The sequence below is a fragment of the Synchiropus splendidus genome, chromosome 18 (genome assembly GCF_027744825.2).
Source record: "Synchiropus splendidus isolate RoL2022-P1 chromosome 18, RoL_Sspl_1.0, whole genome shotgun sequence".
Classification (NCBI taxonomy): domain Eukaryota; kingdom Metazoa; phylum Chordata; class Actinopteri; order Syngnathiformes; family Callionymidae; genus Synchiropus; species Synchiropus splendidus.
This window is the reverse complement of record NC_071351.1, coordinates 8249031-8262666: the sequence shown is the minus strand read 5'-3', so window position 1 is coordinate 8262666 and position 13636 is coordinate 8249031. Positions and strand designations below refer to the sequence as shown.

The 13636-nt window shown below is 42.8% G+C and overlaps 1 protein-coding gene across 1 annotated transcript in view; it reads right to left on the bottom strand.

Moving 5' to 3' along the window:
- xpc (xeroderma pigmentosum, complementation group C) overlaps window positions 1–13628 on the bottom strand; it is a 47368-nt gene extending 33740 nt beyond the window's left edge. The window contains exons 1-3 of the mRNA XM_053849558.1: window positions 12098–13628; window positions 11909–12000; window positions 2159–2298 (exon numbers count right to left, since the gene is read on the bottom strand). The gene's annotated coding sequence lies outside the window, so the exon portion shown is untranslated. The remainder of the gene's footprint in view (window positions 1–2158; window positions 2299–11908; window positions 12001–12097) is intronic.
- Between the last annotated feature and the right edge of the window lie 8 nt (window positions 13629–13636).

Genomic DNA, 13636 nt, shown 5'->3' with positions numbered 1-13636 from the left:
AGAGAAACCTCATATTCGATGAAGTGTGTTAATTCTACTCTCGGGTGACAAACACACAAGCGTACCGTGAATGTGTTGAGGCGTCTTTCCAGACTATTTGCAGCCAATGGGGTGTTATTACCAAGAAGAAAACCCTCTTTAACATTTATGTCATTGAAGCAGAAGGGAATTGTACAGATGCAGGAACTACAGCAGCTCAAAGCCACAGTATGTTTAGTCGAGAGTATCCATCCGTGTGTTTGTGAGCAGCCATGTGGTATCACACCGAGACGGCTTAGAAATCGTCGTAGTCCAGCAACAAACGGTTAGTGCAACAGATTACTCTTCTTTCAACACTAAGGCTGACTAGTTAATTAACAATTCATCTAATTGCACTAATGCCGGCACCATGGAAGCTCCAAATCACAACATGTTTACTGGAGAGTATCCACCCGTGGATCTGTGCGCAGCGAAGTGGTATCACATCAAGACAGCTTAGAAATCACTGAAGTCTGGCAACTTATAATTAATATAACAGATTACCCTTCTATTAAAATAAACACTGAGTAGTGCATGAACAAATCGTCTTTGAACAAATGCAGGCACCATAGAATCTCTAAGACCCAGGATGTTTATTCGAGAGTAGCCATCCGTGTATCTGTGAGCAGCACAGTGGTATCACTCTGAGGCAGCTCAGAAATCACTGAAGTCTAGCAAAAAACTATTGAAAACCAATGTTTGTAAACACATTGAAAATATGTCTTTTTTGAGTGCGACTGTGTACGTGAGTGTTCTGTTTGTCGCCCTGCGATAAGATGGCAACCAGTTTAGGGAGTCCCACGCCTCACACTTAAAGCAGCTGGGATGAGGGGAATAAGCAGAAGAGGAGGAGGCTTGGATTCAACCATCAGCGCTGGGCAGCTGAACGCTATAACCAGTGCGGTGTGTGTTGACAATAGCAGCAGACCTTCAGCGGGAGGCGGCTCTCAGAAGTGAGAGCTGATTGCAGATGACTACAGGTGAGCAGACATGGCCGCATAGTGATTGGAAAATCAGAGGTTGAAAAGGTGGTGGGATTGCAAAAATGACATTTCCACATATTTGTTGCAGAAGGTCCACCGCAATTAAAATGATTGGCTCAGTGCCGGTCGCTTGTTCATACAGAAAGAAACGAATAAACAGCAAGTGCAGAATATCTGCTGTCTTCTTGAGAGACCTAACAGCTGGCACCAAACCGCAGCAGAGAGCGGTAGCTGTGTGCACTTCGCATGTTCCCTCTGTGGAAAATCTCCACTGGGTTTGTCAATTATTTGTGTGTGTGTGTGTGTGTGTGTGTGTGTGTGTGTGTGTGTGTGTGTGTGTGTGTGTGTGTGTGTGTGTGTGTGTGTGTGTGTGTGTTGGTTGTGTTAAAAAAAATAAAATGAAGTCTACATGATCTTAGTCGCACAAAACAAAGAAAACAGGATGATCTTTTATCAAATGCTTTTGAAAAAAAGTTCGATTTAAACCATTATAACAGTGCTATAACAGCCTGATTCAACTAGCAGATCAATCTTTAACATTGAAGCTGAACCTATTGAGCAACTGACTGTCAACTACCCTCACATTGAAAGAATCACACAAACCGAGGCAGGCCACTGGCTGGATGCTATTTCTCCCCGCAGACTCTCGCAGTCGACGCATGTAGTGTGATCAACATTATTACCACGTGTCAACTAAAGTGAACGGCAGGAATGAATATTGCCTCTTCTGTGTACCAGTCCCACATTAAAATTCAAGGCACTTTGCTGCTTTTAAAATGCACAGCCTCCAGGCAAAGAGCAACATTTTCTAGCTCTAAGTGCCACAGAATGAAGCTGGAGTGAAGGAATGACATGGAGCAAGATGAAGCAGGGAGACGGACGAGAGACGGACTGGTGATTAAACTGACTCACCGCCGTAACAACTGAGCAGAAGAGTCCTTGATGAGGACCCTGGTGACGGACCTCGCATTCTACAGCAATGGTGCGGGGGGCATATCCCATGTTTAAATTATTTTTCCAGTCACATGAAAACACTGCATCTGCAGTTTCTATGACCTGGGGCGAGAACAGGCCCGGTGATAAGGGTTTGTGAAAGGTCATTAACTCGCAGACAGTGATGGGCGGAGTAGAGCGGGTTCAGTTTTTTGAAGGTCTACCTTATTTTTTAAGGTCGTTGATCCAAATCCGGAGTGAAAGTGATGCTCACTGAGTGTCCAGAGGGAGTCGGCCTCAGACATTGAATTTGCCGTCCAGTTTGTCCAGACTGTGGCCATGTCAACCTCGGAACAATATCCACCTGACAAAAAAAAAGCATATAAATATAAATGATTTTTATCGAACTAGTGTGTAGTTTGCCATGCATTTAATAGTTTGAATGAAAAAGAAAAGAAAAAATAAGAGCATTTCACCAGTAGATTCCAATCCAGATCACCACAGATGTTCTCCGTCGGAGACCACCTGTTGCTCATTACCATTTATAGTACCAACCATATTCTTCATGTGAACCCACAAGCATCTAAATAAGGTTAGCTAGATGAACGAATCAAAGCCTTTAGATAAAACCACCAGCAGTCAGTTCTGGCTCAAGAACACAGCATGAGGAGGAAAAAGCAGCCTGTACCTCACTCAATATAGTTGAGTTGTTTCACTCATGTATTTGCTAAGCTCAGATTTTGTACAGCTTGTACAATTCATGTGTGTGTGTGTGTCAAAAGGTGGACTAGAGGATTGTACTCAAACACACAAAATCCAGTGACAAGTCTTTACCCTTGAACTTGAACTTGTGATCCTATTCTTGCTCTAACACGCGGCTATAAGGCCCAACAAATACCCTTTGACCTAAGCAACATCACTCTACTCACTATCCCTCTCAACCTCTTGAGCCCGACTGAGAGGCATTTGGAATAGTGAACGGACCTCCCACCGCAACTTTATTGTCGCTCTATTCAGAGGAGCTCAGGGCTCTCAATGGTGCAAAGGGCCTCATCTGTGAATACATTGGAGTACTTTGCATGATCGACAGTGAATGCCTCCTAAACACATCAATACAGACGTGTATTGGCTTCATGAAACTGTAACGGTTGGTGTATTATGACACCAGAGGCTCCCTCAATTCTATCACGGACACGGCCTGCGATTCAAAGCCTCTTGTGGCGCCTTGAAGGTCCCTTTGCTTGCGTTTGGGTGTGTAAGGTCAAACCACATGTCATTGGTGACAGATAGTGAGCGCCTTTTTAAACAATTCTTTAGTTCTCCAGAAAAAGAAAGGACAATCATGAATTTTAATCAAACATCAGCTTGAGGTCGAAATACAAAAACTTTTCAGTTCATCATCTAATATTCTCATCTTCAGCCCAACAGAAAACAGACACGTATTTTGCGATTTCAACACTCAATACTGCTTTAATTTGCCACTAAAAACAGTCTGCAAAGGGCCAGGGTGGTGTAAGTTTTGGTGAAAAGGTGTCTTCTTGATGGGTTGGAACAAAAACCTGCACCCACTGCGGCTCTATGTGGAACACTTTGGACACCCTGCTCTGGGCTATTCAGAAAAAAATTATCTTAATATCGCTCATACTTGGACTCAACAGGGCGGCGATAGTCATGGCTGAATGAGAGCCACTAAACCAGTACAAAACAAACCACCGCGGTGCTCATACGATGGTGGTTTCACAGCAGTATAAGACACCCACCTTCATCCCACAAAGAACAACGATAAAATTCTGCGTTAAGAAGAGCACCGTACAAAACTTTTGCTTTTATTGCATGCACTCCACTGATTCATTCAGTCCTAAACTAAAAACAGACATGCAAAAATAGGAAATATTACTTTCCATCACCAGCTCTGACGCAGGTGTGACTTGGAGCAACAACTGATCCAAGAAACATGTTCAAAGAGCGCTTGGGTGAGGTCATCGTTGCTGCGCGGTGCCTTCGAAAGCTTTTATTCGGGTCTCAACCAGGGTGTTCAGATGTCAACTCATTCGATCTTATGAGAGAGATTCGGAGAGTTCATCGCCACCATGGTTCAAGCCAAACTACGGAGTATGTTGGTCGAGGTTATGACATGATACATTCCCTTGTTGTAATGGTCCAAAGTTAAAAAGCAAGAAAAGTTTTGTCAGTAGACCAACTTAAAACTAGCTGAGACAGCTACATTAAAAGCTACATTAAGTACAAAATGCAGTGCGCAGGCGTAGTCTATTCTCATTTCAATTTCTGTCAACGCATCATGTGAAAAACCACTTACTGCACTTTTCTGGAGTTTCCATTCTCTCAGTGTTTGTCTCTGATGCAAGGCTCTCCTCCATGCGCGCTGATTTAAATCTGATTCTATTTCAAAGCCGTCACACTCGATTTGCTTCTGTAATACCGGCGAAAAATTGGGACAAAATCGAGCAAATGATTTCTCATCTGTAGGTTCTAATGAGATAAATTTACCTCAGCCTGTTCCACCCTTCAGAGAATTGCCTCAGTGAGCTGTGAGCATCTTTTTCGGGGCGCAATTTTTCTGTGCGGTAGCACGCTGAGTTGAGGCAAACAACATTGGAGCCCATTTTCAGCTCAGAGAGTGACCAGAATGAGGGTGGTAAAACATTCGATTGGGGTTCACTGGTGGGCTGGTTCCGTTTGTGCCGGACCCAAGCAGTGAATCACAAAGCAAAGAGCCTCCGTTTATGTGAAATATTCCGCCGCAAACAACTCACAGATATTCTTTAAAAGGTAATGAGCCATAATGGAGACTCACAAATCACTCAAAGATGTTAAAACCCTCGGAAAGCTGCTCCGCTTTTAAAAACCGCATTACTATTTATTTCAACGCCCGGAAAGACAGATTGCATTTCACAGCAAGGACGACAGCATTTCAATTTGGAGCCACAAAACCTGTCAACTGCATTTAAGAGAGCCTCACTTTTAATATAGGGGCCAGAGAAAGTACTTCGCAGCGCTGAGGTTCACGGCATGCTTGGATGAGCAACAGGAAATGCTAGATTTCCTGTTTATTAGCACCACTGTTCAGTCATCAGGTAAGATATAAATCTTTATAATAATTTCTGTTCACTACAATGATGCTCAGAGGCGCTTTTAAACCAAGCAAAATATGACTGTGCAGTAGAATTATTTGCTCAGAATGTTGGTTATCTCTGTATATGCTATTTATGTTTTGAAATATTATATATTATATATATATAATACATATATTTTGGCAAACAGACCGAGATATATTGAAGACAATTTATGGCATTTTAAGATGGCATGATCACTGAATTTGAAATGTGGTGAGAGGAAAACACAGTGCTAATAGAGGCATACAGGACAAATGTGCAGCTACTTTGAGATTCAAGAAAATAAAGAAAACACATCAAATCCAACAGAAAAGTGTGCAAATGTGTTCTCTGCACTCTCCCTTCTGTCAGTCTGCATATCTTAAGAGCTTTGGGAAAGACCGGCACATCGCTGTCTACTACTAATTGGCGCTTTTACATAAATATAAATTCAAATTCATGTAAAAAAAAAGAAAAAAAGAAACTTGTTTTAACTTCTGATTCGCAGAGTGTTGAACTAAAATCCCATTTCTGCTCTCCTGAAATTGACTTGGCGTTGCAAGCGTATACCGCACACTGACATTTAGGGAAACCTGTTTGATACTCAGCCTGACTTAAAGTACTCTCACGTTTGTGATGAAACTGCAGCGACACAGCTGTACATACAGAAATGTCATCCACCGTTGGTGGAGCAGAGTTTCCTCGGTAAGAATGAGCTAACAAGATCTCGTGGTCAGTGACCTTTCTGTCTAATGTTGTTTTTCTTATTTTGCAAAACCAGGAATTTGAAAGTTTGGACACACTTTTGTGACAAGAAGAAACTTTCTGTTGCGATGCAACTTTGGCTAGTTTTGGAGTGAGTGTTTTATCAACTGGTGTAACCAGGTATCGGCTCTTCACTTCAGGTCAAGGAATTTCATATATCCTTCACAATAAAACTGAAAATGAATCACATCCAGAGGAAAATGTTTTCCTCCGGGGTGAGAGAATACATTTGTCGATAGATCACCCTGAATTATTCTTGTATACTGCAACATTCACGACACGCCAGAAAGCAGATGAATTTAAATCGCAGGAAAGTTGGGGTTCGGATTCTTGCGATTTTTAAGTCATGAAGGTCAGTAGCCATTAAGCAAAAACCGCCAAGAATATAATATGCTCTGTCAGTCAAACAAACCTTTCTCTCCTGCATTGTAAATGTCTGTCATTCCTGTTCTTAGGAAGAGGAGTTTCCAGCTGCTTGGAAGTCACTATGTTTCAAAAACCTTACAAACATGAAGGAGTCCAAATATTGCATCGCAAAGACATCAAAGGGAGGGAAGGGATCAGTCCTTGCTTGCAAATACCATCAAAAACCTCCAAACGCCTGGACTGCGCCGGGACTGAGGACACGTTGAAACTGCAAACACACAACATTTTCTTCCTGTAACATCTCCATGGTGAGTTGTCAGTACACCAGCGGGCCAACTGGCACACACACACACACACAAGTTACTGAGCAACATGCAAAGAGCAGGACTTTGGGCGGTTGCTGTGTGATACAACAAAGGGAGCCAAAGTGCGTGCGCTTACACTCATTGGCGTAACGACTGCCAGTGTTCATTCTGGCAACAGAGCGCTCTGCTGATTAGAGGATTGTGACTCAGAGAGGGCGCTCCGGGCCGAGCTGCGAACAGCAACAAAGCCCTGAATCCTGCCAAAGTCCCAGAGAACATTCGCTGCTTATGCACCACTATGGAAGTCTGCCTTCTTGATGTCTGAAGCTGTTCCCTTCATCCACCGACATGGGGGTTCACAATAAAAGCACTTTTATCTCGACCGCTGTCCGAATAACTCACGCTTTTGTCACTCATATTCAACTCCAATTGTAAGTCTCAGGACAATGAGGTGACCCTGTGGTCGGGTCCATTATCAGTGGCCACACGAAGCAAAGACAATAAGCAACACCCCATGAATATAAATGCCAAGATCATTACTGCTGTCATTTAAATGTTATAATGCAATGCGTGAGTCATGACTACTCTGCAACAACAGCTCCTGCAGACATCTTTCTGTTCCATCTTATCATGACCGAAGAGGCGACTGTCGAAACAGCGCTGTCTTGCCACCACACACAGATTTCCTCCGCACACTTCTGTTTGTTTTGCATCTGTTTGAAGGACAAACAGCAGCTCAGCAGTGACAGTCAAACCAGCGTGTGTGAAAAACAGTCCAGATGAGATTTCACTGCCAGCTGGCAACAGCCACGGAGCCAACCTGGTCATCCTCAAACACAGCTCCCAGGCGGACCTTTGGGTCCTTTAAAACAAATAAAAAGCAATGCTCACATTAATGCAGCCGCCATCTGACAACAGAGGCAGTAACTGTGGCCAGAACTGCAAACGGCAGAGGGAAACCTGCCAAACTGGCACTTAGGAGCTCAGCGGGCTTCATGTTCGTCACCCGGCACAGATATAAAGGTTGTTTATTCCTCGGCGGAGGATCGTCTCAACAGAACGGTCACGGTTGCTGTTTGTTCAAGAAAACCTCGATTCACTCTTTGTATCAGTTGAACTGGATCCCCTGTCATGTGAGTGGAGAAAACTTAAAAACCTAAACCCATCAACTTAAACAATGATTTACCTGCCTGACTACTTTTCTATAATGTGAATTTATGCTCAGTAAATAAGCCAGTAATGTGATGTACGTTTTCTTATCTAGATTTCTGCTGTGCCTCGCAGATAATATGATCAAAACTAAAACTAATTCAGTGTCATGCCTCCCACAAAGGTTTCAATTAGATCTGTGATTCTGTCTGAAAAAGATTGACAATAGAGTTTTCTCCTTTCTTCATCCCTGCCTGCACTGTTTTCAAAAGCCAGTCATTTTGGGTCAAAATATTTTACTCACTGAGCAATGCAAAAAAAATTTTTTGAGAGTGTTTTCCTTCAGACTAAGTGCAAAGCGAATATATCCTGCCGAGCGAAGCACAACAGTGAAGAAAACTCCACCACAGAGAAACACAAATGTTGTTTGCCATTGTGGAAAATGCTATGTACTTTTAGTTGCAATTTCAAGGGCAGACACATACAAATGCAAAGGAGATGTACATTTTGTGCTGAAAATTCACCACTATTTTCTTTACAAAAAAAGCAAGTTGTGATCCTCAAGTCTCACAGACACAGCAAGATTAAACAGCTACAGCCAGACATTGAATACATTAACTGTTAATACCATAATCAAACCAGAGGCAAAAAAGCACGCTGGATTAACACTCCAACTCAACTCCCAGTTTTAAAGAACAAATACACAGCTTCTGCTATTATCTCCTCACACACCTCCTCTTGTAGTACAAGCGAATTTCAAATGTCAGCCCTCCTTTATTAGTTTTACCAAACTTCCGACTGAAAAAAAAACTTTGAAACCTCCATTCCTTCCTCTTCCTGTCAGTCACTTGCTCAATCTCAGTTTGACTTTTAACTCGATGAAACATCCAACAGCCGAAGTGATTTAGAAAATCTACCACTGCTGCCAACCTTTCACAATCTCACTCCTCTCCCCGTTCCTTCTCTCCCTCCAGTTTACCTCCCACCAGCTCGCACTCGTCCCTCCCCCTTCCTCACCCAAAGCCACCCCGTCCTGAAGACAGTGTAGCGTTGCGGCTCTGTGCGTCTAAAGAACAGAATACTGTCGGCCAGGAGAGCGGTGAAATGGAAAAATTTAATCGCATTAAGAGAAAAAAAAAACTTTCCTTTTCATTTGTAAATTCCAGAGACACATTTTTTTTTCACTTTCTCTTCCACCCATTTTTTTTCACCCCTCTTCTCTGTCCTCGCCCCGACACGGCTGCTGAACTCACAAAACATCCGCTGAGGACCCAACACACACACACTTAAGCCCTCAACCTACTTCAGCTGAAGATTGACAAACCAGGATGGAGGTCTGTTGAATAGACACATGCACACACATGAACACACTGTAACTCCTTTCTTTTCCTCTGAAATGAGAGATCAAAGACAGTTTCACAGACTGCTCCTTGCTTCCCTCCCTCCATTCGCATCTTGATTTCCCTGCTAAACCATCACTCTTCTCCCCACTATTTGCTCTAGACTTATACTCGACTGTTAAACTTCCTCCCCAGTATAGGATCACCACTTCCTTCGCCCAGTTTTTTCTGTCCTCACTTCTCCTTTTTTTTCCTTTAGAGCTTTGTTCCGGTTTCCTGTCGTGTCCAAATCAATTGTTATTCTGGACTACCTCCAACACACATACACACAGCCTTCATTCCACGACTACACATCCCTTCTTCGCCCAGTTATTGACCTCTTCCTACTGAGGACACACACATGTGCGCGCGCACACACACACATCGCTTCCATGGGGACGAGCTACCTAAAGAGTGCTGAGGATTAACAGACTTGTTCAAATATTGTCAAGAGCTTTCTCCACTAAATAAACTCCAGGGGAATCACACACTGTCATAGACAAGGTAGGTTCAGAAATATTGGAGATTAGAGGAAGAGTAGCATTGTTTACGCATGAGACACAACGAGGACTTTTTTCTATCACAGATCACAGCTGATATTAAAGCTACAACAGACCTAACATAAATCTGTTTGGCGTCATCCCAGTCCTTTAATATAAGACGAAGAAACTCAATGAGAACTCAGAGAGCGCAGACTTCCACCAATCCCATACACCAATATTATAACCGGAAACTGTTCATTCTTTTCAGCAGTTACACGTATGGCTTATAACTTCACTGTGAATTTTTTGTGTGTGTGATTCAACCACACCCGCTCCAAGTAAGCCACCCACTCTGCCACCACACACACACCTCTGTCTCGCTGCAGTTGTGACCTCACTGAACTGGACAGTCTCTATTGTGTGTAAAAAGACCACTCAGTTTCACATTCCTTCTGGATACTGTCACCACCCAAAAAACACAATAGAGCTGCTTAAGCGCCGCAAATCTTTTGGTTCAGAGCTGCAACGTCAGCCCAACTGTAGCATCAGCCGCTCCAGTGTGTATGTGTGTTGAGATCTGTCACGCGCCAACGCTACTTTCTCTCTCTCCTCCATCAGAGGGCACTCTCATGCAACCCAATTATGCCATGGTCTTTTCTGCCTCCTGGTCTTTTCTGTCCTCTGCATGTGACCTGGAAATCACCACGTGAGAAAGCAAAAGCCCGGCAGGCAGCGAGAGAAAACTTATTGCTTTCTTCTCCGAACTTACTCCAGTATTGCACGCGCTGCGGCATATCAACCGGTGTAAAACACTCAGCAACAAGAACCAAAATGAGTCTTGTGAGAATAATTCAAAAGAGCAAAGACAATCTAAACTACAGTCACAGCTCAGTTCTGTTAAGTGTGTCAAGTCTCACTGCAATCGAGATCTTGGGAATTGTAGTGGCTACCTGAAATAAAAAAATAAAAAAAACTGGCATGAAATGAAACAAAAATAAAAAGGAAAGATACTGACAAACATTAATAGAATCCTGCAGTGGTGCATTTTTCAAGTCGCCCCAACACCGCGCAGCCCTGCTGTTGTGTCTGAGAAGGTGTTTTATACCTCGCGTGAAATCCCCTATAAAACCATCCTTGAGCCGGCGGAGCGAAGCACCATCCTAATGACAAACCTGCCCAGCAAAGGTCCTTTCATTTCCTGTTGCTCAATAACTCCTTAGCTTCATCAGAGGATGTGAGTGAATGAGGAGAAATTAAAGCACGGCTTCTGAATACAGAGCCAGTTGAGGCGCAATATAAAAGTTGTCAATTAGGAGTGAGATAAAAAAGTTATGAATGGAGAATGAAGAGAATAGAATGACAGGAAAATGAAGGTAAAGCTTGACTGGATTGTTTTCACTTCAGACTAAACAGTGAAATGCAGTAGTACTTCTGAAGGTGAGACATTCCGTAGAGAAGTACAGCAAAATGAACAGTGAATGAAGTATGTTTTGTCAGACATAATAATAATTATTATTATAAATAATAGTAATAATACAAAATGCTGTTTTAAAACAACAAGGTCAAAAGTTCAACCTTGAATTTTCAATAAAGATTTGACTAGTGAAAAAAAATGAAGCCAATACCAATGCAGTCGACAAAGATAACATTGATTTGCAGGGAAAAAAAAAAAAAAAATCCTCTCCTGCAGCGATTTCCTGCAACCTTATCTGAGTCCTGTTCTTATCTGCTGTCCTCTTAGCAGTGGTCCTAATTCTGAACTGAAAATTTCAGCTTTCGAGATTCCCATCATCAACACCCCCTTAGCTGATCTGTTTCCAGGGAAACGTGGCCGCGGAGTAAAGAGGATGACCCGAGGGTATTGAATACATATAATCTGACTGCAGTGTGTCTGTGTGTGTGAGTCCTTCGCTGTCTGTTTGTCTGTGCGAAGCTAACCTGAGGGTTTTGTTGGTGACCTTTGGTAAATCCATCTACTCCACAAGCTCCGTCTGCTCTAATCGGAAGAAGACCTGCTCAAGCTTAGATGAAGAATCAGCACGGAAATCGAAATAGCAGACAAGGAAAAGCACATTTTTGCACACTGACACAGAGAACTATGATGCCACTGAACTGCTGTCCTTAAGTCAAGGTGCAGGAGATGCTGGGGTCAGTGACCTCAGGCAAACCCCCACTTTATATAGGCAAAAAAGAAGCCTTGACCTTCAACTCTGAACTCACTGCAAGCTCACTTTGGTAGATGCATTTAAGTAACAAGTATGGCTCTTGTTCACAAGTGGAAGGAAGGAGCGACTGCCACCTCACTGATGGTCTCGAGCAGATCATGATCAAGGATGCTGTAATTACAACTCATTTCCTTCACAGCGTGTTAGAGGAAGGAAGAGAAATGAGGAGAGGAGTTGAGCTGCAACTCACCTGTAGTGCAGACATGAGGCTGCTTCAAGGACATGTTGACAAGTCACACGTTGGATCTGTCGCTCAGGGAAGATGAGGGTTCAAGTGAGCTCCTTGAAAGACAAACAAATAAATACATTGTACATAGTTTATATTATGTATATATATAAAGAATATACTTGACTTTGAATGTCTGACTGATGCACCAACCTCCCAACATCCAAAAGTCCCTTTCTTGCAATGTAAAGCTGCGTGTGGAATCTTTCATCTTCTACTCCCTGCAGTCCTGTGATGCATGTAATTGAAGAGCAAGACGCCTTGGTGGGAATCAAAATAAGAAGCAAAGCTACCCAGAAGAATCATACGGATGATGTCGAGTCACTGTCCCTTTGAAAGCGATCTGCAGAAGTGTATAAAACCATGTAGCAGTCTTCAAATCCAAACCATGCTTAATGAAGTGAACAGTAAAAATACATGCCAAAGAAAACATTAGACAACAAAGCCACGGCTGTGCTTTCAAAAGCAAAAGCAGAGCGATTCTTCCTAAAAACAACAAAACAGCAGGAGAATGTGAATTTAAGGGGAAAAAACAAGAGAGCTCAGGTGTGATTCCATGACCAGTTTATTAGCTATTGTGTGCCCTGACGGCTCTAATGGAAAAAATGACAGCCAACTTAGAGGAGAGAGATGGAATGTGAGCGCTGTGCAGCCAAATAACAGGCAAAGGGCAGAAAACATGAGAGGCAAAATGAGAAAATGAAAAAAAAACAGTGAAGGAAAGGATGTGTTGGGAGTAAAATAAAAGCAGGGATGCACTCAGGAGATGGAGGATCCCATATTTACCCCAAACCCACTTGTCGGGACGACAATAGCTACAAAAGATATGAACACACGACTAAATTTCAAGCAAACGTGTGCGGCGGTTGCAGAGCACACGGAGAAAATCCTTCCACTCTCAGCCCATGTGAGATTCCAACTCTCAACCTTCTTATTGGGTGATGAGAGGACAGGGTTAAAGCCAAACTATTTACGTCACCAAAAATATTGTACAACACGCCACTGAACCCAAAACCTCCGCTCCACCCGGCTGGGTAACAATGTTACGGGAAGTTAGGTAGTAGAAGGTAACTTTAACACATAAGAACTAACAGCCGTTATGTACGTTTGGCGCCGCTTCCAAAAGTGGATGAATCCCTTTTAGCCTTCTTCTCCAGCCGCCATGTGATGATGTCAGGAGGTATGTTGGTTGACGTACAGAGAAGACAGGACACAGCATTTCACCAGTGTAAGTAGGTGTGGGTGATTCATATTTTCACTAATATTTTTATGAAAAATTAAGACGTGTGTAAAGGACGTGTCATGTAGGCAAAAACATGAAGAACATCAGATGCATTTATTTTGTGGTTTATGTTTATCTTTCATGACACTTTGTGTTTGGTGTAATTTAAAAAACGCAACTGTCGTTTTTCATGTTAAATCTTCTTTCCAAATATGGTTTTATCCATCATCACTGAGGCTTCAAAAAGCATTGTCACCCATTTTGGAAGACAGCTGCATGGCATAGGAGAAGACATACAGGGTGCAGAAATGTTGAGGTTCATGTGAAGGTGACCGTTTTCTTTCTTTCAGTGGAGGAGGAACAGTAGGAGGAGGAGATAGTGGAAGCAGGTGTGATCCTTCACAGATCCGAGTGTTTGATTAGCGGAGGAAGAGCAGAGGATTATGGGATTATGATCAGTGTCGCTGGTC